Source organism: Psammomys obesus, unplaced genomic scaffold, assembly GCF_907164565.1.
Source record: "Psammomys obesus unplaced genomic scaffold, mPsaObe1.curated_primary_1811, whole genome shotgun sequence".
Classification (NCBI taxonomy): Eukaryota; Metazoa; Chordata; class Mammalia; order Rodentia; family Muridae; genus Psammomys; species Psammomys obesus.
This window is the reverse complement of record NW_026596101.1, coordinates 8,274,578-8,298,823: the sequence shown is the minus strand read 5'-3', so window position 1 is coordinate 8,298,823 and position 24,246 is coordinate 8,274,578. Positions and strand designations below refer to the sequence as shown.

Here is a 24,246-nt window from a genome sequence, read left to right as displayed (position 1 = left end):
ACACACACACACACACACACACACACACACACACACACACACACACAGACACAAACACAATCTGATTTCTAATCATAAAATTCTTGGTTATAAACATAAGATGAAAGGAATAAGATCCTCGGAATCATAGGATAAATACATGTTACATGAAACTTTTGTATACGAACACTTGTTTTTGTTTTGTTTTGTTTCTATTGCATGATTATTGTAGGAAAGTAACAAAAGTTGTCTATGCTTACCTCTCAGACCTGTGAAGTAAGGATAATGACAGTGGTTACAGCCTTGCTTCAGTAAGGATTAAATAGATACTGAGGAGGGCAAGGGTGACACAGTGCAGCGATAATGACCGTCAAATATTTATAATGAAAAGGGAACAAGGACATTGAGTAAATCAACATTTGTTGAGTATTATATAGGGGAATGAGGGTATATCAAACAAGATTATCTTCTCGTCCTTTACTGTCCCTGTGGAACTTTTTATATCAGAAGCCTCTGCCAGCTTCCAGTACCTGCCTTCCCCTATTTTGTACATTTAAGGAGATACAATGTAATGAAGACAGGACCTCAATAGCTAGGAGCCTCTGGGGAGACTACAACTGGATTTTGGCTGCTTTCAGTTTTATTTTTCCACTTTCTGATATTTAAGCTTCATTACGATGTGTATGTATTGTCGCATGTAGTGTCTGAATAAACTATTTCATTATAAAACATTGTGTTGGTTTGTTTTTCCCCAAACTGAGAGTTAAATGCAGCTCTGATTTTGCTCATGACAAGTGACTGCCCTCCTGCCAGCCTACTCTTAGCCCTCTTTATGCTTTGTATGCTTGTCTTTTTTTTTTTTTAATACTGAAACATAATCTTGTTTATTTGCCCAAGCTGAGCAAATAAACTTTTCTTTAGGTAAGCCATGAACCTGGATGCTTCTGCCTCATAAGGAGCTACAATGACAGTTTTCTGTGCCATAGTCTCCAATTAAAAATTGTTTATTAAGTATTTGGTAGTTAAAAAATAACTACAACATTATTTCAAAACTATAAGCATTTTAAAATTTAATTAATTAATTAATTTTTGTGGGAGATTGAGAGAGAGAACATCAGTGGCACGCATGAATGTCATGAGTTGTCTTTTTTCTTCAACCCTTTGGGTTGCTGTAGTGAGAATTTTGGCTTAGTTAAAGAAACACGGAAATATTATATGAATGTATTTTCGTTCTAATCTCAGGAGTGGGGATATAGGGCTGCTTTGTAGCAGCTGACTCTGATTTGCCTCATGCTCTGGAAGAGGCATAAATGTGCCAGCTGCAGATAGTTTCTATGGTTATGTGATCTTTGGAATTCCAGAGTCTTTTCCAAGAAATTATATATCAGAGAGCCCTGATAGGTTGTTGGTTGTTGTTGGTTGCTGTTGTTTGCAGTTTGTTAAGTGGTTGTGCACAAAGATGAAAGAAGTAGAAGAATTAGTCTGACTAGAAGATCAAACTTGATCTAAGTACTCCATGCTCCTAATCAGCAGGAAGTGGGCTAACAATAATATCACCCCATTCCTCTCTATCTGTTTTCTCTCCTGTCTGATATTAGTGGGTTGAAAGGATAAAGAAGAGTAGAAGAAAAGGAAACCCACAAAGTAGCAAACATTGGCTACTGAACCCAGGAGGGATCTAACTCAGGTCATCAGACTTCATGGCAAATGCATTGACCCTGATTCTTCTCCCATGTCCTCATTTGGAAACTTGACAGTATGGTCTCCAGAGTTTAAAGATCCTAATTCCTCTCTTTCTTATATCAACAGTTCCCTTGGAGCATGATTCTCTGTGAATCAAGTACTTTCAGACAAATGCAAATTCCCCCTACTCACACAATGGGATAACACGAACAAAATGTACTTTCCCTTATAAAAAAAAAAAAAAAGAAAAGAAAGCAAAAATATGAAGAAAATCATGCAGTTGTTTTTGACAATGAATAATGGGATGGAACACAGAACAATGGCCCCATAGACCACAGTGACACAAAAAGACAAGCATCAGTATTGTTCTGGCTTTTATCTGAGGAAATAACTGCAGTGAAGCCAGGGGGAAGACAGGTGTGTCCAGTTCCACCATAGTTATTCTGAGAAACTGAGCAATATTTTCATAGGATATGATCATTGTGCTGAATTACATCTTGTGGAACTGATTTTCAAATGTTTATATCTTTTTATGTGTTGAATAATCATTTGATTAATAAGTGTCATGGTTGCAATTATATAGGAAAATCATTGATTGCTTTGATGTCAAAAGACTGTCATTGGAGAGGATAAGACTGCCTAAAATGTGCATGAACAAGTAAATTGTGGATTTAAAGAATGGGGAAACTCCCTATGATAGAAATAATTACTGTCCTATCAAGAAATAATTGAGGAGTGAGAAATTAGCAGACAACACTGTTTGGACATCTTCTACATTTTAAATATATATGATTTATGCCTGTCCAACCGGAAGCTGGGAAGCTACTGATGGGGTATCTCAAGATTAGATTCTTGTGCATGTACAATCAGTGTGTCTGGATGCTAGCTAGATAAAACAGTACACTTTTGACTTGACTGCATACATATCAAAATAGAAAAAAATGTGTTTAATTTCCACTGAACATAAAAACCACAGGTCTAAATTTTGTTAATTTTATCATTGTTGAAATGACCGATATTTCACTCATGGAATGTGATTCTATAATTTATGGTTGACTTCTGAAAATCTTCTATTGTCAATTAACTGTCTCATGTTAAAGTGCAGTTTTCAAAGAAGGATTGCATTGCACTATTGACTTGGAGAATCCCCTGCTCAGATCAGACCTAATTCATATAATAGCCAATTTTAATATTAGAAGTTGCTTTAGTGAGTAGACCTCATAATTGAAAATGTGATCACTTTGATTATTGAGTGTCCTAAGATTAGGTTTGGATGTAATTTTTACCGTCTTTACATTCAAAGCTGTGTTATAATTTTTACAATGGTAGAAAATATATTTGAATATGGTGTTTTCTTCCCCAAGAAGCAGCCTAGGCTTTCAATAGATCCATGTTCAAATGAATCTTATTGAAATTTATTGGGGCTTGGTTGGCATCTTTTTCTTGTTCAAAACTTCATCTCTAAAATTATTGAACTATTTTGAAATGATGAATTTGTTTGGACATGCAATTCCACTAGTAGAGTAAGTCTAGCAAATGTTGGTTCCTATAGATTTTTCATTTGAGTATTGGAAGAGAAAATGCATGTTGAAAAGTCTCAAATGGATTTTTAATTATTACTTTATGATTTTCAAATGGATTGTAAAGTTTTGGGTATATTTTTATCTCTTCTATATTTTACTATAAAACAACAGCTACTATAAAATTATTAAGTTATTAATTTACTTTACGATTATTTAAGAGTCCCTTTAATTTATCTTTATATTAACCGATTATATTTGTAATTTCTTTGTTTTGAGTTAGAATACTTTGATAACAGATTCTGAAAGATAGTAAAGCTTGGTTGTTCTAATTTTTGAAACATGAAGATCCATAAATACTTAGTTTATCTTCCAGAAAATGTGGTATTTGTATTCCTTCTTCTATAGCATTCATCATTTATCTGACCCACAATTTCTCCAGTTGATTACTCTCCCATCATACTCTCCTCTAGTCACTTATTTCAACAATAAAATGAACAAAAACATAGGCTACTGTCACATTTTGTACTGTCTTAGCAGCCATTGTCATTCACAATATCTTTGGGCATGGTACTAGTCGCAACCCAGGCAATCCTTTGAGCATTGCTAACCTAAATCGAATAGGGCTGCTTTTCTTATATTTTTCTTTGTCCAGCAACAATGTCATGCAGTACCGAGCATGTATAATGTGTTGACTGTTTTTAAAAGTTCACACCTACTGGCCATTGTTCAGATAAAAGCATGTCACAGCGTCATAGTATTCAGAAAGTGGTTCCTTGTCAATACTTTCTAGTACTGGCCTTGATTGCACACAGGAATTTACTTTTCTGATTTCTCATCACTTATGATAGTTTTACTTGTTCTAGAACATCTCATGTGTGAGAACTGACCAACAATACATGAGCTTATTTGTTCGATTAAGAATTTGTTTGTAGAATTCATAAGTGTTAATTTATGTGTTGGTACTTTGATCTTTTTAAATTCCTTTGAGTGCTATGTATAATTATATTACTTCCCATTTTTCTATAATGCTGTTGATGAACATTTTAGATATTTCTATTTTGAGACTAGCATATCATGATTAGCAGTATAACCTATAGCAGGTCGTTCTGTAGACACATACATGTAATTTTCTCTTGAAGAACTGTGGAATAACAAGTAGGTTTGTTAATTTTTGTGTTGTCTGATAGAGGATTTGTACTCTCTCACAATCTGCAGGTACAGTCCATGATGTCAGGGAAGACCTGGGGACAGAATCTTAGGGTGGTTGGTCACATTGCATCTATAATCAGAAAACAGAGATGGAGGTTGATGCTCCTCTCACTTTCTCCGCTTTGTTCATTTCTGATTCCCAGCCCATTAGTTGTTGCTGCCTGCAACTCAGGTGGATGTCTCCACTTCAGTTTTCCTGGTCATGACAATCATTCTGAAGTATGTCTAGAGGGCATTCTAATCTAGATGGTTTTCCACAGGCATGATCAAAAGCTTATCTCCTAGGTAATTCTACATCCTTTCAAGCTTAGAGCTCATATTGACCAACAGTAAGTGAAGCATATGCTCCTATTGGTTATAAATTGCCACCCTGTTTTCCCAAATGGCTGCTATATTCTTCTCTATCACTAACAATGTTTGTGAGTCCCATTTACTCCCACACCATCACCCACATGCACATCTCTAGTTCTTTTAGTATTAGCTATTCTAGTGGGCATCCCTGTAATTGCGTTGTGGATTCATTTGATATTTTTTGATGACTATTAACTGTGGAGCTCTCAATTTAAGGGAATATTAATGAATTATCCAATTTTAAATTTTACAATTTAATACAAAACTCAATCATTTTTTCTTTCCATGTTTTTGTTTTTTTTCTTTTTCTTTTATAAAATACTACTATTAACACTATCTAATCCATTGATGTGAAAAGGAAATAAGATTAAAATTTAGCAGTAGATTTTAGGGGAAACTATCATTCTTATTTTTCTTAGAGACTTTCACTTGGGTAGTCTAGAAGTTCTTTGAACTTCCTCCAGGGCAGTAGACTTGAACTAGCTGTCTTAGTTACAGTTTTATTGCTGTGAAGAGACACCAGGACCATAACAACTCTTATAAAGAAAAATATTTAAAAGGTACTGGCTTACAGTTCAGAGCTTCAGTCTATTATCATCATGGCAGGAAGCATGGCATCACGCAGGCAGACATGGTGTTGGAGAGGTAGCTGAGAGTTCTACATCTTGACCTGCAGGTAGCAAGAAGAGAATGATACACATTGGACCTGGCTTGAACATCTGAGCCCTCAAAGCCTGTACTTGGTGACAGCCTTCCCTCAACTAGGCCACACCGCACAACCATGCCAGTCTCTGTGAGACTATGGCTCTATTTTTAGTCAACTGACTATACTAGCTTACTTACTGTTTTTTTTTATTATTATTGAAAACAGATTTCTTTTTTGTGTGTAATGTATTATGACTGTGGTTTCCTTTTCCCAACTCCTTTGATATACTCTACTTTCTCTTCCATCAGAATCTATACACTCTCTGTCTCTCCATAGAAAGCAAACATCATGGTAAGAATAAAAATAAAATAAAATACAACAAAAACAAAGAAACAAGAATAAGGCAAGACAAAAACAATACGAGACCATAGAATGGTTTGTAACATCAGTAGGACTCTATTGGACAGAACAGCTTTTTCATGAGTGTGGAGACAGCTTTTAGGTTAGGGATGGGGGCTTTAGTCCACTTTCTCTCTTAGCTATGGCGTTGACATGCATAGGCCCTGTGCGTGCTGTCACAGTCTATGTGAATTCATGTGAATCAGTCCTGCCCTGTTTAGAGGGCCTTGTCCTCTTGGTGTCCTTATCTTCTTTGCTTCCAACACTCTTTCCACCTCATCTTCCACAGGGTTTTCTGAGCACTGAAGGGAAAAATTGGTCAAGATATTCCATTTAGGACTGAGTTTTCCAAGGTCTCTCACTATGCACATTGTGTGGCTGTTGGGTTTCTGTGTTTGTTCCCAACTACTGCAAAAGGAAACCTTTCTAATGATAGCTGAGCAAAGCATTGATTATATTTCTAGGTCTGAGTTACCTCACATATAATGAATTTTTTTTCTAGCTTCAGCCATTTCCCTGATTGGTCATCAAGGCCACCAGCTTTCTAAAGAGTCTTAGTGACATCTTAGACCTGTACATGACTTCATTTTCATGTCTGCTGGATCAGAATGAGTACCTGTGTATTAATTTTAAGCACACAGATTCCATCTATTGTTAACTAATTAATCCCATCTGATGTTTAACTAATTACCTTACTCAGCATATATTTTCAAAAGTTTAGTTTCAGAGTTATGTTTTCTTTACATTAAAATATACAGGAAACAGAGAGAAATCTGGACTTCGCCAGCCCACACACACATGCTTTGTTTCTATGACTCAACTCTCTGTATATTATACAAACATTTGTTAGCTTTCTAACATTCCTTAGGAAAGAAGACATCTGACTTTTGAAACTGTACATTTTTGTACATTCCTATTAAATTTAACACTATTTTATAAAAGAAAAACACATAACTAAATTTAGACCAAAAGTACTGTGAAGACTAATCATGTTGCAGGTTTTTCATCATGAGTTTATTCTTGAAGACTGTGGTAGAATTAGACCATATGCTAAGATATTCTCTAAAATGGAATGACTAGTTTGAAGAACTCATCTATCACATATGTGAACATGATAACAATGACAAGTGAATACAGTCCTGCACGTGAGAAAGCTTTGTAAAGTTATTTATTTGTTGAGTCTTTCCTTGTTAATATCCATACTTATAATAAAAACCAGTTAGTCTGTGATGCAGAAGGTGGTATTAATTTATATATGAGGTAGAATATTTCATATAATTTGTATCCTTAAAATTACTTTATTAAATGATTTATATGGATTTTTTAAATGTCACATACTATTGAAAATAAACTAACTTTATAAAAGTTGTATTTAAGCATCTTCCCTAGAGTCTTCCTTGTTGTTTAGCTTCTTTAGTCATATGTATTTTAGTATGTTTATCCAATATTATATGTCCAGTAACCACTTATGAGTGAGTGTATACTATGTGTGTCTTTCTGTTTCTTGGTTATCTCACTTAGAATGATCTTTTCTAGTTCCCACCATTTGCCTGCAAATTTCATGATTTCCTTGTTTATAATAGCTGAGTAGTATTCCATTGTGTAAATGTACCACAATTTCTATATCCATTCCTCTGTTGACAGACGTCTAGGTTGTTTCTAGATTCTGGCTAATACAAATAGAGCTGCTTTGAACATGGTTGAATAAATGTCCTTGTGGTGTAGTTGAGCATATTTCGAATACATGCCTCAGAGTGGTATAACTGGATCTGGAGGTTGCACTATTCCTAATGCTCATTCAGAAGGACAAACGTTATAGATATTGGAAGCAGTAGAAGACAGGGAATAGGACAGGAACCTAGCATAGAGGGCCACTGAAAGACTACTGATCGAGGTATGGAAGCAGAGGCTGAGATTTATAGCCAAACTTTGGCCAAAATGCATGAAATTTTATGAAAGAAGTGGGAGATAGAAGACCTGGAGGAGACAGGAGCTCCAAAAAGGAGACAAACAAAAACAAACAAACAAAAAAAACTCTGAGCCCTGGAGGAACTCCCCTATCAGTGGAATATGGGAGGAGCATAGAGGAAGAAGAGGGTGGGAGGGTTGGATTGGAGGAGACGAGGGAGGGAGCCACAGTCAGGATACATATTGAATAAATTATAATAAATGATGATGATGATGATGATGATGATAATAATAATAATAATGAAAAGCATTGTGTTTATTAGAGATATTCCATATTAATTATATTAGTTTTCTAAGATATAAGTAGCAAACAGAAATAAACTTACATGGAAATCCTACATACCACATTAAGGAGATATATTTGTGGGGTTTTTTTTTATACACCAAGTTAAAAGCCATAATTTATTTGATACTATTCTCATGACAAGATGAACTGAAGTATAGTAAATTTTATAGGATCTTATTATCTAAGTGAGTCTCCAAAGGAAAAAGAGAAGATATATTCCAAATCTAATTATCATAGTTGGATAATGCAAGACCTTCTTGAAGTGGTTTACGGTGATTATTTTTTTGTTTTGTTTTGTCAATGTGCCACAGACTACAGACGCCTGGGAGGAAGAAAACGCAGTTAGAGAATTGCCTCCCTCCCATTGGATTTTGATCTTATCTGTGAGGCATTTTCTTGACTAATTATTGATATAAGGGGTTCTAATGAACATGTTGCCTCCCCTGATACAGTGGTCTTGGCATAAGACAGTGGGTTGAGGAAGGCAGAAGGAGCAAGAAAATAAGCACTGTTTCTCTCTGGTTTCGGCTTCAGTTCCTCCTTCAGTCCCTGCCCTAGATTCCCTGGATGAAGGACTTGGCAGGGTAAGACAAAGAAACTTTTTCCTACCCAAGTTGGTTTTGGTCTGCCTTCTGTTTATTATTTTTAATATTTGAATCACAGCAGTAGAAAGAAAACAAGGGCTTAGGTATTATGAACCCCACAAATAAGAGATGGCCACATTTTTATTATTAATGAGAAATTTTGAAAATACCTTTTTAGACAAAGCAACTGAAAAAGTTGTCAAATAAAAATAGTCTCCATAGTTTAAAATTTTTAAAAATCAGTTTTCATTTATATCACCTAATGATTTAGTAGCTATATCTGCATAAAGTTTTGAAGGTTGAAATTAGATCTGTCGTGTGAAATTCTTAGAACACAATGGAGACTTGTTTGATAAGTATATCTCCTTAGAATCTGGAACCTTGGAAATTGTATACAGAGGTGGATGTTTATTTTAAGCCTTAGATGTGGAAATAATACATCTAGGTGTCTAGTTTAAGTCACCTTGTTCTTTGTAGTTCAGCCAGAAATAGGATCAGAACATATGTAGTTCACAAGTCTTTCATACTTTAAAATATGTGCATGAGTGTTTTACGTGTATCAGTACTTGGTTTTTCTGCATGTACTTTTTTTCATCATAAATGCGTAGTGCCCATAAAGGCTAGAAGTAGGGTTTTACAGAACTGGATTTACAGATAGCAGTAAGCAGCCACGTGGGTGCTAGGAATAGGACCCAAGAACTCTGCAAGAGCAGCCAGTGCTCTTAACTACCGAGCCATCTCTCCTCTCAGCTTTCCACATTTTAAACAAAATTATTTACTAGTGAAACCTCAGGTAAGCATGAAGTCTTATCTTGTGGTTTTCTGTACATGCTTCACCTACAGGATATGCCAAATGGATGGCCACTTTTTAATTTAGTTTTATTTATTAATTACACTTTATTCACTTTGTATCCCCCCATAAGCCCCTCCCTTTTCCCCTCCCAGCCCCACCCTCCCTCACCCTTCTTCATGCATGCCCCTCCCCACGTCCACTGATAGGAGAGGTCCTCCTCTCCTTCCTTCTCATCTTAGTCTATTAGATCACATCAGGAGTGGCTGCACTGTCATCTTCTGTGGCCTGGTAAGGCTGCTCCTCCCTCATGGGGAGGTGATCAAAGAGCAGGCCAATCAGATTATGTCAGAGGCAGTCCCTCTTCCCATTACTATGTAACCCACTTGGACACTGAACTGCCAAGGGCTACATCAGTGTAGGGGTTCTAGGTTATCTCTATGTGTGGTACTTGGTTGGAGTATGAGTCTCTGGGAAGACCCCTGTGTTCAAACTTTCTGGTTCTGTTGCTCTCCTTGTGGGGTTGCTGTCCTCTCCAGATCTTACTATTTCCCACTTCTTACATAAGATTCCATACACTCTGCCCAACATTTGGCCATAAATCTCAGCATCTGCTTTGATAGTCTGCCCTGCAGAGCCTTTCAGAGGCTCTCTGTGGCAGGTTCCTAGGTTGTTTCCTGTTTTCTTCTTCTTCTGATGTCCATCTTCTTTGCCTTTTGGCATGGGGATTGAGCGTTTTAGTCAGGGTCCTCTCTCTTGATTAGTTTCTTTAGATGTACAGATTTTGGTAGGTTTATCCTATATGTCTATATGAGTGAGTATATACCGTGTGTGTCTTTCTGCTTTTGGGACAGCTCACTCAGGATGATCCTTAGAAGTCCCACCATTTACCTGCAAATTTCATGATTTCCTTATTTTTCATTTCAGAGTAATACTCCATTTTGTAGATGTACCACAATTTCTGCATCCATTCTTCAGTTGAGGGGCATCTGGGCTGTTTCCAGCTTCTGCTGCTGATGTCATTTCCTAAGTTGAGATTTGTATGAGGGCACTTTTTCCATGTCCTAGAGTTTTATAAAAATGCATTGTACAGAGAAATACCTGAAGCCACCAAGAGTGCTAGCTGAAAGATATGGTGATTGAATCTCAAACACATACAGAAATATTTTAGTAGCCATTACTGTTGAATTAAACAATACTTGGTAAGGAAATGCTAATTATTTCTGTGATGGAGAGAAAAACAAAAATCTATTTCAATTTAGATTGTTATGGTCTACATTATATCTCTTTATGAATAATCTTCATTAGCCCCTGATTAAGTCATAAGTACATTTTTATAAATCTATTTGACATTTAGGTGTTTTATTAAGCACAATAAATGCCAGAGAAAATTGAATTAAGAAATGTTGTAATGTGCTTTACTACTAGTCAAAGAAAATGTGGCTGTAAATGGTTCTGCTCTTTACCAAGAATAAATCAAAGAAAATACATATATATTTCTCTATTTTTTATGCTACAGGCCTTGACCTTTTCTATTGATGGCTGGCTTTTAACAGTTTCACCTTATGTTTTATTCCTTTTGATTTCTAAGAAGTTTGATTATCAGCCTAGAGCTGAAATCATAATCACAGCGAAAGCAGGCAAGTACTTCAGGGAATAATGCAGAGCTGTTTGAACAGCAGTATGGAGATTGGGTTTGACTGACTCAGACACACATTCTAAAGGAGAACACAGCAGACTCTGGAAGGGAATGCACCAGGTGGTTGCAAGCCTCTCTCCTGGGTCCTTGTAATTCTCTGGGTGCTTGCCTGATTTCTGTAACATGAATAAAGAACTAGGAGTGTGACGACTCTGTCCTAAAAAGCTGCTCCAGTTTCCTCAGATTAGCAATCTACTTGACAGATATGATCGGTAACTTCAAAACTGTAGTCTGAAGTTGATGAGGGAGGTTTAGATGGAACCATTGGTTACTAATCACCAATCGGTTTGTATCCCATCTAAACTGAAAAGAAACTAAGTCATTCCTGATTGTGTTTTTCTTTACAACATAAATCTTATGCAAATTTTGGTGAGAAAAAATGTCATTACTTTGAATCTTATATAACTTAAAAATATATATGAAAAGCTAAGATCTATAGACTTAAAGAAAATAAATAACAAGGAGGACTCTAGGGAGGATGCTTAATTCTAATTTAGAACGGCAAACAGGATAGATAGCAGAAGCAGTAGAAGACAGGGAGCAGGATGGGCGCCTACCATAGAGGTCATCTGAAAGTCTCCATCCAATAGGGGAGCGAAGCAGATGCTGATACTCATAGCCAAACTTTGGTCAGAGTGTAGGGAGTCTTATAGAAGAAGGTGGAGATAGAAGGACCCGGAGGGGACAAGAGCTCCACAAGGAGACCAACAAAGCCAAAAATTTTGAGGCCAGCCTGCCTTGCAGAGACTGATGCACCAACCAACGACCATGCATGAGAGGACTTAGACTCCCTGCTCAGATGTAGCCCATAGGCAGCTCAGTCTTCATATTGGGAACAGGGGCTGCTTCTGTCATAAACTCAGATTTTTATCAATTTTTTTTCTGGTGATTTGGCCTTCCTGGGACACAGAGAAAGAGGATCCATGCAGTCCTTATGAGACTTAAGCTAGGGTCAGGTGACAAGGAAGAAGAACTCCCCATTTCAGTGCACTAGGGGAAGGCGATGGGGCGATGAGGGAAGGAGAGTGAGACAGGAGGAGATGAGGAATGGGGCCACAATTGGGATGTAAAATGAATAGATTATAAAAAATAAAGCATGGAAGAATTTTATAAAAGATTCTTTATTTTTAATATTTATGTATCCATTTATCTCCTGATCCTACAGAATTATACATGATGGTGAATTTGTGACAAAATTAATTTATTCCGGTTTCAAAGCTTAAGAAGTCCAGAGTGGAAGGGCTGCATCTAATGATGACCTATTTGATGTATTACAACATGATAGAGGCTATGACATTGCTACTGGAAATTTAGGAGGCCTTTCTTATTATCAGGAATTTGGCATCCTAGCCTTACCTTCTTAGTCTTGTTTTTAAAATAGTTTCAGAACGGACTTAGAGGGAGGGCTCAAGGCCAATTTTATTATAGTTTAAAATAAAAGCTACAGAGAAGGCAAGCTGTCAATCCCAAAACTGCCTAGAAGAAGGAAATGAAGAAAAGGTAAAAGAAAGCTTGCCCTTTTGAGTTAGGCTTTGAGGTCCAGTGAACAACCACATGGAGGAAGAATAGTGGCTTCAGACAAAGAGAAATAACTGAAGTACTAGAAAAAACAAACTTAAGCTTTGGCCAGAACCTATCAGATGACTTCCATGTATTGCTGGATTTAAGTCTTAATTTTTAATAGCTTGGAGTATTAAGACTCCACCTAAGGCCAGAGGTAGATTCTATTCCTTGATCAGAAATAAATAGCTTTCATTTCCTTTTAAGATCTGCCACAGAGCCCTGATCAAGGATACTATGACAATATGAGAGGGCTGTGCCAGAATAGGTACAGAACAAGAGAATGCAAAAGGGAGATAAGCTCACTTCCATTGCTAACGAGCTTTAATGATGATAGAATTAATCCAACATAAGAGTGGACTCATTGTGAATTCCTTTTTTAAATATCCCACCTCCAGTACTGTCTCTATGGCAGTCAAATTTTATCACGAATTTTAGAGACGCAATTCAAACCAAAAGATTTTCTTAAATCTTACTGTTTTTAAATATTACTATTTTGAATGAAAAATGTAAAAATTACATTTACTGTTGATTTTCAAATATGTCAGGTGTTAGAAGTACTTGAAGTCTTGCATACATTTCTTTTTTGCACACAAAACTCGTATATGTCTGTGAAATAGTATAGAAATAGAGTAAAACCCCACTGATACTGAATGCTTTCTGATGAGATGATACAATCCTATCTCTCTTTAGACCTTGGTTCATTCAGTTATTAGGTTAACTACGTGAAAAATTCATCAGCCTCCAATCAGATCCTTCTAAGAGTGTCCAAATGGCAAGAATGTTGAAACTTAACAAAAACCCAACATAGAAAGAGAATTTCAGGCCAATCTCTTTTATGAACATCGATGCACAAATACTCAGCAAAATACTTGCAAACCGAATACAAGAAAACATCAAAGATATCGTCCACTACGACCAAGTAGGCTCCATCCCAGGCATACAGGGGTGGTTAAATATATGGAAATCCATCAATGTAATCCACCATATAAACAAACTGAATGACAAAAACCACATAATCATCTCCTTAGATGCTGAAAAGGCATTCAACAAATTCCAACATCCATTCATGTTTAAAGTTTTGGAGAGATCAGGGATATCAGGCATCTGCATAAACATCGTAAAGGCAATATACAGCAAGCCTATACCAATATCAAACTCAATAGAGAGAAACTGAAATCAATCCCACTGAAATCGGGGACAAGGCAAGACTCCCCACTCTCTCCATATCTCTTCAAAATAGTTCTTAAAGTCCTTGCTAGAGCAATCAGACAATTAAAGGAGATCAAGAGGATACAAATTGGAAAGGAAGAAGTCAAAGTATCACTATTTGCAGATGATATGATAGTATACCTGAGTGACTCCAAAAAATTCAACCAGAGAACTCCTACAGCTGATTAACACCTTCAGCAAAGTGGCTGGGTACAAAATTAACTAAAAAAAAAATCAGTAGCCTTCCTGTATACAGAAGACAAAAAGGCTGAGAAAGAAATTAAGGAAACAGCACCCTTCACAATAGCCACAATGGACATAAAGTACCTTGGTGTAACCCTAAACAAGCAAGTCAAAGACTTGTATGAAAAAAAATTTCCAGTCTCTGAAGAAAGAATTAGAAGAAGATATCAAAAGATGGAAAGGTATCCGATGCTCATAGGCTTGGTAGGATTAACATAGTAAAAATGGCCATCTTACCAAAAGCAATCTACAGATTCAATGCAATTTCCATCAAATTACCAACACAATTCTTTACAGACCTTGAAAGAAAAATTCTCAACTTCATATGGAATAACAAAAAGCCCAGAATGGCTAAAACAATTCTCTACAATAAAATATCTTCTGGAGGTATCTCCATCCCTGATATCAAGCTGTACTACAGAGCAACAATACTAAAAACTGCATGGCACTGGCATAGAAACAGACTGTTGGATTAATGGAATCAAATAGAAGACCCTGAAATAAATCCACACACTTATGGACACCTGATTTTTGACAAAGTTGCCCAAACCATTCAATGGAAAAAAGATAGCATCTTCAACAAATGGTGCTGGTCCAACTGGATGTCTACTTGTAGCACAGATGTAGCCCATGGCAGTTGAGTGTCCAAGTGGGTTACATAGTAATGGGAAAAGGGGCTGCCTCTGACATAATCTGATTGGCCTGCTCTTTGATGACCTCCCCCTGAGGGGGAAGCAGCCTTACCAGGCAAACAGAAGATGACAATGCAACCACTTCTCATGAAAACTGACAGACTAAGATCAGAAAGAAGGAGAGGAGGACCTTCCCTATCAGTGGACTTGGGGAGGGGCATGCATGCAGAAAGGTGAGGGAGGGTGGGATTGAGAGGGGAAAAGGGAGGGGCTTATGGGGGGATAAAAAAATGAATAAAGTGTAATTAATAAAAGTTAAATAAAAAATTTTAAAAAAGAAAGAAAAAGAAAAAAAAAGAAAATGCACATAGATCCATACTTATCTCCCTGCACAAAACTAAAGTCCAAGTGGATCAAAGGTCTCAATATGAAACCAGACACACTAAACCGTTAGAAGAAAAAGTGGGGAAGAGTCTTGAACTCATTGGCACAAGAGACAACTTCCTGAATAGAAGACCAACAGCACAGGCTCTAAGAGCAACAATCAATAAATGGGATCTCATGAAACTAAAAAGCTTCTCTAAAGCAAAGGGCACTGTCATCAGAACAAAATGACTGCCTAAAGATTGGGAAAGGATCTTCATCAACCCTATATCTGACAGAGGACTAATATCCAGTATATAAAGAGCTCCAGAAGTTAAACAGCAACAAATCAAATAATCCAATTAAAAAATGGGGTACAGAGCTAAACAGAGAATTCTCAATAGAGGAATATTGACTGGCCAAAAAACACTCAAAGAAATGCTCAACATCCTTAGTCATCAGGGAAATGCAAATCTAAATGACCCTGAGATTTTCTTTATACCCATCAGAATGGCTAAGATCAAAAACTCAAGTGACAGCACATGCTGGAGAGGTTGTGGAGAAAGGGAAACCCTCTTCCACTGCTGGTGGGAGTGTAAACTTGTACAACCACTTCGGAAATAAATCTAGTGCTTTCTTAGATAATTAGGAATAGTGCTTCCTCAAGATCCAGCTAAACCACTCTTAGACATATATCCAAAATATGCTCAAGTACACAATAAGGACTTTTGCTCAACTATGTTTGTTGCAGCTTTATTTGTAATAGCCAGAACCTGGAGACAACCCAGATGTCCCTCAGTTGAGGAATGGATACAGAAATTGTGGTACATCTACACAATGGAATATTACTCAGCAGGAAAATAAAAAAAAAAAAAAAACAAGGAAATCATGAAATTTGCAGGTAAATGTTGGAAACTGGAAAAGATCATCCTGAGTGAGTTATCACACAAGCAGAAAGACACACACGGTATATACTCACTCATAAGTGGATAATAGACATATAATGTAGGATAAACCTACTAAAATCTGTACACCTAAAGAAACTGATCAAGAAGGAGGACTGACTAAAATGCTCAATCCCAGTTCAGAAAGGCAAAGCGGATGGTCATCAGTAGAAGGAGAAAACAGGGAACAGGACAGGAGCCTCTGAAAGGCTCTACCCTGCACAATCTCAGACTTATGGCCAACTTTTGGGCAGAGTGCAGGGAATCTTATAAAAGAAGTGGGAGATAGTAAGACCTGGAGAGGACAGAAGCTTCGCAAGGAGAGCAACAGAACCAAAAATATCTGGGCACAGGAGTCTTTTCTGAGACTGAAACTCCAACCAAGGACCATTCATGGAGATAACCTAGAACCACTGCACAGATGTAGCCCATGGCAGTTCAGTGTCCAAGTGGGTTCCACAGTAATCATCATAGTTATAGTCATAGTCTCTGACATGAACTGATTAGCCTGCTCTTTGATCACCTCCCCTTGAGGGGGCATGAGCTTTACCAGGCCACAGAGGAAGACAATGGAGCCACTCCTGATGAGACCTGATAGACTAGGATCAGAAGGAAGTGAAGGAGGACCTCCTCTATCAGTGGACTTGGAGAGAGGCATTAGTGGAGAAGAGAGATAGAGGGTGGGATTGAGAGGGGAGGAAGGAGGGAGCTACATGGGATACAAAGTGAATAAGATGTAATTAATAAAAATTAAAATAAAAATATTAAAATAGAATGTTGAAACTAAATGTGTAAATAAGTAGTAATTTGCTCTCATGATTGAAATATCTAGTAAAGAAAAGTGCAATTGTATCACATGACATGGCTTACCCCTTCTTTTTGTGCATGCATTAGAATTTTCTCACTATCAAGACATCTGTTTATTTATTCTTCTATAAAATGATAATGTTAGCTTTGATAACCCTAAAAGTCCTTCTTCATAGCTTAACATTTTTCTCCACTGTGACTAGTGAAATGGAACACCATGATCTATATAAGAAATTTTTCTCACTCAGTACAACATGCGTAAGGTGAAATGGCTTTGTCATAATGTGGAATGTCTGCCATTCACTGTCTCTAAAAGGAATGTCCTCTGTGATTTACAAAGCTGCTGGAGAGACGTTTATGTTGAAAGGGTCACTATTTCCGCATTTCAACCAAACATGTTCAGCTCCATCTTAACATCAGCCTTATTTTTTATCTTATGCCCTCAGCTATAGTTAATATTTAACCTAACACACATCGTACTGCTTGCTCCATGTTAAAAATAGATTCTGGCCTATTCTAGAGGTATATTAAGTACCTGTGAGAATGTGTGTGCCCTTTGCTTTTTTCACTAAAATTACCAAAAGTATCTTTGTATGGGAAAGCCTTTTAACCTTCTGCTCCCTGACAAACACGCCTCCTTTACTCCCTCTTGGTTTGTTTGTTTGTTTTTTCGTTATTCTGAAGAAATAAATTGATCACAATTGAATACTAAAAAGTGTTCTGTATCAAGTTCTGGAATGCACCAAACTCATAAACACTTAAGCCACTCAGCCTGTCTTTCAAAGCACACATTTTCTTTTGAAATTTTCACGTTTGGTATATAAACAAAAGTCTCCCTTGACTTTATCCTCCTATTTTTTATTCTTTCTTTTGTTTCTTTTTAAATAATGAAAAATAACAGCTTAGGAACATAGCCTGCAATGAAATTATCAGAAACAGAAGCAAATGGGGAAAAATGCACCTCTCTTCCTTCTTTGAATAACACTATTGTCTTATTGGATCTGGGAAAATACAATGGTTTTCTATTTGAAGGCTTTTTTCCCTTTGCCTGATTTAACTGGTCCTGCCAGAGCAGTGCAGCAGAAATGAGTCACTGTCTCTATAGAAAGCAAAGTTTTGTAGATGTTGTGGGTGATGGATAGATTACTTTCTTCCTCTGCTTGAAATATGCGTGCCTGTATCTTTCCATCAACTGTCTGTTAGTATTTTGAATTTTAATTTTATGTTTATTTTAATTTGCTGCATTACTTTTCAGAACCATAGGTAAAATACATCAAATGGGAACATGATTGCCCCAAAGCAGTAATATACTTCTCCATAACACTAGAACCACTGAGTTTCTTTCTTGTCCAGCTTTTAATGGCTCTGCCAATCTACTTTTAATCATCTGAAGTAAAAGCAGAACACAGAGTGTTACTTGAAGCAGTGTTGACAGGAATTTCAGCTGTGCACCTGTGAGAACTAATGACCAATGCAATGTTCCTTTTGGTCACTCAGCGGGAGAGGCATTTCAATAGTTTTCTTTTATCCCCTCTATTCTTATCTGCTAAGGGTCTCCAGGAGCGTGCACTTAATCTACTGTCCACACAGCTAGCTTGTTATGTCAAAAAGGACTTATGCACACTCATAACACTTTGGAGATTGTTTGATTAGATAATTATTTTTGAAAATTACATAAGTGAAAAGTAGTTGAATTGAAATGTTTTCCAAGCAATTACATTTTCTTCTTAAAACCCTTTGCCCTTTGCTTAAGGATGAACAAACTTCTAAGGCAGTCCTTATTCTCCAGATTTACAATGTTCGGTGATTACTTGTTGTTGTCTTGTCTTGTTTTTATGAGATGGGGTTTCTCTGTGTAGCCTTGGCTGTCCTAGACTCACCTTGTAGAGCATGCTGGCATCAAACTGACCGAGATCTGCCTGCTTCTGACACCCCGAGTGCTGGGATTAAAGCAGTGCGCCAAGGCGTTCTGCTGTTTAGATATTCTCTTTTTTTAAATTTTAAATAAATTTTTAAATTTTATTTTATTTTATTAATTACACTTTATTCACTTTGTATCCCCCCATAAGCCCCTCCCTCCTCCCCTTCCGATCCCACCCTCCCTCCCCCTTCTTCACACATGCCCCTCCCCAAGTCCACTGATAGGGGAGGTCCTCCTCTCCTTCCTTCTATATTCTTTTTTATTAATTTATTTTATTTATTCACTTACATCCAAAGCATAGTTCTCTCTTTCCTTGCCGACCGGTTCTATCTTCCCTTCCTCCTCAGAAAACGGGAGCCCTCTTCCATCAACCTACTTGAGTACACCAAGTCACCATCAGGACTGACTGGAGTGTGTCCTCTTCCTCTGTGGTCTGGACAGGCACCCCCCATCAGGGGGAAGTGATCAAATGAAGGCAACAGAGTTCATGGCAGAGACAGTCTGCTTCCCTTACTAGGGTACCCACATGAAGCCTTAGCCAACTATCACCATCTGTGTAGGGAGCCTAGGTCCATTCCTGCACAGTCTTTGGCTGGTGCTTCATTTTCCACAAGCCCTTCTCGGCCCTAGTTAGTTGGCTCTATAGGTCTTCTTTTGGAGTTCCTGTTTCCTCCAGGTCCTATTCTACCACACACTTTTCCACAGATTCCTTATGCTTCACCCAGTGTTTGGCTGTGAGTCTCAGTATCTATTTCAATCCACTGCTGTGTGGAGCCTCTCAGAGGACAGCTCAGCGAGGCTCCTATCTGCAAGCATAGCAGAGTATTATTAACAGTGTCAAGGGTTGGCTCTCTCCCAGAGGGTAGGTCTCAGATTGGACCAAGCATTGGTTGGACATTCCTTCAAGCTCCGCTTTATCTTTATTCCTGAACATTTTGTAGGAAGGGTAAATTTTGGTCAATTTTTTTGTGGGTGGGTTGGTGTTCCCCTCCCTCTGCTATGATTACTGCCTACTTAGTTAGAGGGAGTCCTCTTCCAGTCTTCATGACTCTTGCTACTAGGGGTCTCAGGTAGAGTCACCCTCGTATTCTTCCAGAATCCTACCCTGTCTTAGGTCTCCAGCCTATCACAGAGATAGCCCCACTCTCAGTTTCTCTTCTCTCTTCACGTCCTCTGTCTTTTCCACCGCCCTCTCCCCAGGTTTGATCTCTACCCTCATTTCTCTCTATGCTTCCTCTCCTACCTTGTTGCCTCTGATTCTTAATTAAGAGCCTGTGTCTAGCGCAAGTGCCAAAGCGCTAATGAATACTCATTGAATGACTTCATGAACACTAAGGATAAGCAGAATGTTGATCGTATACACATTTTAAATTTAATAGTAGAAGGAGATAATGAATTTTGTATTTCCTTTAGGAATTAAAAGAATAATTATTGTAGTTGTCATCTCTTTGAATGTGAAGTGTCCATCCCAGGCTTATGTGACTGAGTACTTGGTCCCCAGCTGGTAGTGATGTTTAGAAAGGGTAAAGCAACTTTGGCGCAGTAGACACAGCTCCTGAAGGAGAATGACTGGAGGCAGGACTTTGAGGGTGAGAGTCCTCTTTGCTTCCAGCCGTTTCTCTGCCCTGTCCACATAGATGTGAGGTCCAGCTACAATACACTCCAAGTGCTTTCCACGATGGACTTCAACCTGAAACTGCGACCATTATACTTTTCACTTCCCTGATGTTGCTTCTGTCCAGTGACTGTTTGGAAATATTCATGCAAAAAATAACTAAAACAGTGAAGTTTTGTGCTTACCCTGAGGTGAGACACATATCTGAGACCAGTAGATTGCAGGTGGAGATGATATGAAACACAACTGGGCGGAAGACTTAAGTACAGTGTCCATTTGTGAAATGTGCTTCCAACTGTGGTGAAGATTTCATCAGCATTCACTTATATCAACCATTTTTATCTCTCTGGATAATTAGAATAGGCACATTTGGCCAGGCAGCATAGGACTTAGAACCTGAATAGAAAAAACACATTTTATTAGTTTATTTTGACATTATTATTGGTTTGTCCTTTAGTTCTTCAAATATGGACACATTATTGTAAACATCTGTAGAAAATTCTCATTGTTTTGAACCAGGAGGAAATCCATCCTGGCATATCATGAAATTTCTGTAGTGAGATATTCATGATGTCACATATGATATCTGTAGTGGCTCAAAGGTCCTATCATTTCAAATTTTAATGTATTCTTAAATCTTTATGTTTTATAATATGAATAAAATTCTGAGTACAAAGAGAAACAATTTTAAATCATAATTATTATTTTATTTTGTCTTTCTTTTTTGTTTGCTGTTTTGTTTTTCAAGAAAGGGTTTCTCTGTTAAGCCCTGACTGTCCTGCACTTGCTTTGTAGACCAGGCTGGGCATGAACTCACAGAGATCCACCTGCCTCTGCCTTCTAGCGCTGGGATTACAGGCACACATTACTGCACCTAATATTTTTTTCAAAATTAGAAAATCCTGTGTTCCCAATGAATTTTCTTAAAGCAGATATTTTAGGATCATTTGAATTTTGAACAGGTAGATTTTCTGTATGTGCTTTCATGTTCAGGTGACTGGCATGAGTATTATTTTAATGAATAAGTGAAAGCTATTGATGTAATGGGAATGAATATTTGATTCTAGAGATATGTGCATAATATTAAGAATATACAAATAAAATATAAAACCGGAGACATGGCTGGTTGAGTAGAAGTGCTTTTTGCAAAAATTTGACATCCTAAATTCTATCTTATGAAACTATGGTGTAAAGAGAAAAACAACTCCCAACATTAGTGCTCTAGTGTCTTCAAGTCGACAATGACATACTAATGTATGTACACACACACAAAAATTAAAATGTATGAACAAAACATCATGGCAAAGTCTGTAACCTAGGATCAAAAATAGATTGTATCATCAGAGAAGTTCATAGCCTTAAATTTTATATATAATACTTTATAAAATGAAGTGGTGGTTAGCTTCAACGGTTTCAACAGACAGCGTTACATAAATAAGAAAATGATAAACAAATATTGCTTAATACGAAGAGATTACATAATAGCTGTAGGTCATTTAAGAGAGTGCCTGCCCGGAGTCTCCAAAGCCCTGGATTCATTCCACAGCCCTACATAAACCAGTTGATGGGACACATCTGTAATCCTAACAACTAGGATCTGGAGACAGGAAGAAAAGCAATTCAAGGTTACCATCATCAACTACAGAGAGAGCTCAAGGCCAGCCAAGTGATCTGTTCAGTTGCATCTATAATAATACTGAGCTGATGAAACAATAAAGAAATTCAAATGTAGGCAATTTAAAAGGAGAAGGAACATGGACAGTTACTAATGGTTTCACTATTTATCAAAAGTTTATGAATTTAAAAGATCATTTTCCAAGTCTCAAATTCACAAATGAAATTAAAAAAAATGACTGCTGTTTGAAATTCTGTCAAATAATATATTCTCGTGATTTGTAAAATAATTTAGGTTACTCTCTCCGTAGAGTTTTTGACATAAAAATATAAATTTCACTTTAATATGTTTTAAACAAAAAGAAAGAGGTTGCAAAGAATGCTCTACTGGAAATGTAGAGGACAGTTTATTGATTTGAAAGTATCACTGAGGCAAGTGAAACCGGTAAGCTATGAACACTCAGGAATTAAGGCTAGAGACAAATCTGCTTCTGTTGTTGCTGCTCTGCTGCTGTTAATTATTATTATTATTATTATCACTTATATACTGGAAAAAATAATAGCATGATATGAATATTAGTAAAGAAGGTGACCACTTGATCTAGTTGATGTAAATTTTGCCTTTTGAATAGAATAAAATAACATTTTAGATCCATACCATATTTATTTATCTGGGTCTCGGTTACCTCACTCAGGATGCCTTTTTTCTAGTTGCTTCTCTTTGCCTTCAAATTTCATGATAAACCAGATGATGAAACTCATGCCTGTCATTCTGGCAATTAGGAGTTGGAGGCAGGAAGATAAGAAATTCAAGGTTATTAACAACAACAACAACAACAACAACAACAACAACAGAGAGAGCTCAAGGCCAGCCAGATGATGAAGAATTGTTGACTTGGATCTATAAATATACTGAGCTGATGAGTATGGAAGTATTTTTAAAAATACTAAAGCCAAGACTTCAGAATTCTATCAATAATGAGAAACATATATTTACTAAATAATTTTACAAATAATAATGTATATTTCCAGAGCTGAATAATTCACTGTATAGATGTACCACAATTTCTTTATCCATTCTTCTCTTGAGGGCCATCTATTTTGTTTCCACTTTCTGGTTATTTTTGAGTAGGGCAGTGATAAACATGGTTAAGCAATTGTTCTGTGATGGGATGGAGCATCTTTTAGGTATATGACCAAGAGTGATATAGTAGATTGATTATCATCTTTCTAAGGAACTGCCTTACTGATTTCCATAGTGGCCACACAAGTTTACATTCCCACTAACAACACAGGAATGTTTTTCCTTTATCCACATCCTCTCCAGCATCAACTCTCGGTTGTATTATTGATCCTAGGAATTCTGATAGATGTAAGATGGAATTTCAAAATAGGGTCTGATTTGCATTTCTCTGATGGCTAAGAATGTTGAATATTTCTGTTTCTCAGCCATTTGAGTTTCCTCTATTGAGAATTCTCCGTTTAGATTTGTGTCTAATTTTAAGAGGTTTGATTTAGATTTTTGATATCAAATTTCTTGAGTTCTTTATATATTTTTGTTTTATCCTTCTACCAGATGTAAAGTTGGTAAAAATTTTTTTCCCATTCTGTAGGCTGCTACAACTGGGAAGAGAAGAGGGAGGAGAAAATGTATTCATAATATATTGTATGAGAAAATAATTTAATTTTAATTAAATCTATGTTTAATAAAAAAGAATTAAAATGGATTAGTTGTTTCAATACTCTTTTTAACTTTTCTTCAGTTTTTGTGGTTTTATTTTAAACACAAATAAAACATAGACACAAGCCATCTACTCATTTTCTTCACTGCGCAGCCTGGCATTGGGATTGATGACTCTGATGGCCAGCTGGGCTACTCTTTCTAAAATTGCTTTTCGGTTCTTGGAGGAAACATTGTGAGCAATCTCAACACAGTAATATTTATTGTAAATCAGCAGCACTTCCTGTTCCTTGACATTGAGCACCAGAAACTTCCAGAAGCCACTAGGCAGCATGCGCTTGGTTTTCTTGTTGCTCCTGTAACAAATATTGGACATCAGGATCTGGCCCTTGAATCTACTCTGAACCCTGTTGTTGATACCTCTGGGTTTCTGCCAGTTTCACTTAATTTTGACATATCGGTCCGACTGGTGCCTAATGAACTTCTTTTATTTATTTATTTATTTATTTATTTATTTATTTATTTATTTATTTATTT

At 37.0% G+C, this 24,246-nt stretch overlaps 1 protein-coding gene and 1 pseudogene across 2 annotated transcripts in view; one reads left to right on the top strand and one right to left on the bottom strand.

Annotated features, from left to right (window-relative positions):
• Window positions 1-24,246, top strand: part of LOC129692233 (contactin-4) — a 1,033,094-nt gene that overhangs the window by 198,302 nt on the left and 810,546 nt on the right. The window lies entirely within an intron of this gene.
• The window catches only part of LOC129692200 (60S ribosomal protein L32-like), a 4,170-nt pseudogene continuing 3,763 nt past the window's right edge, over window positions 23,840-24,246 (bottom strand).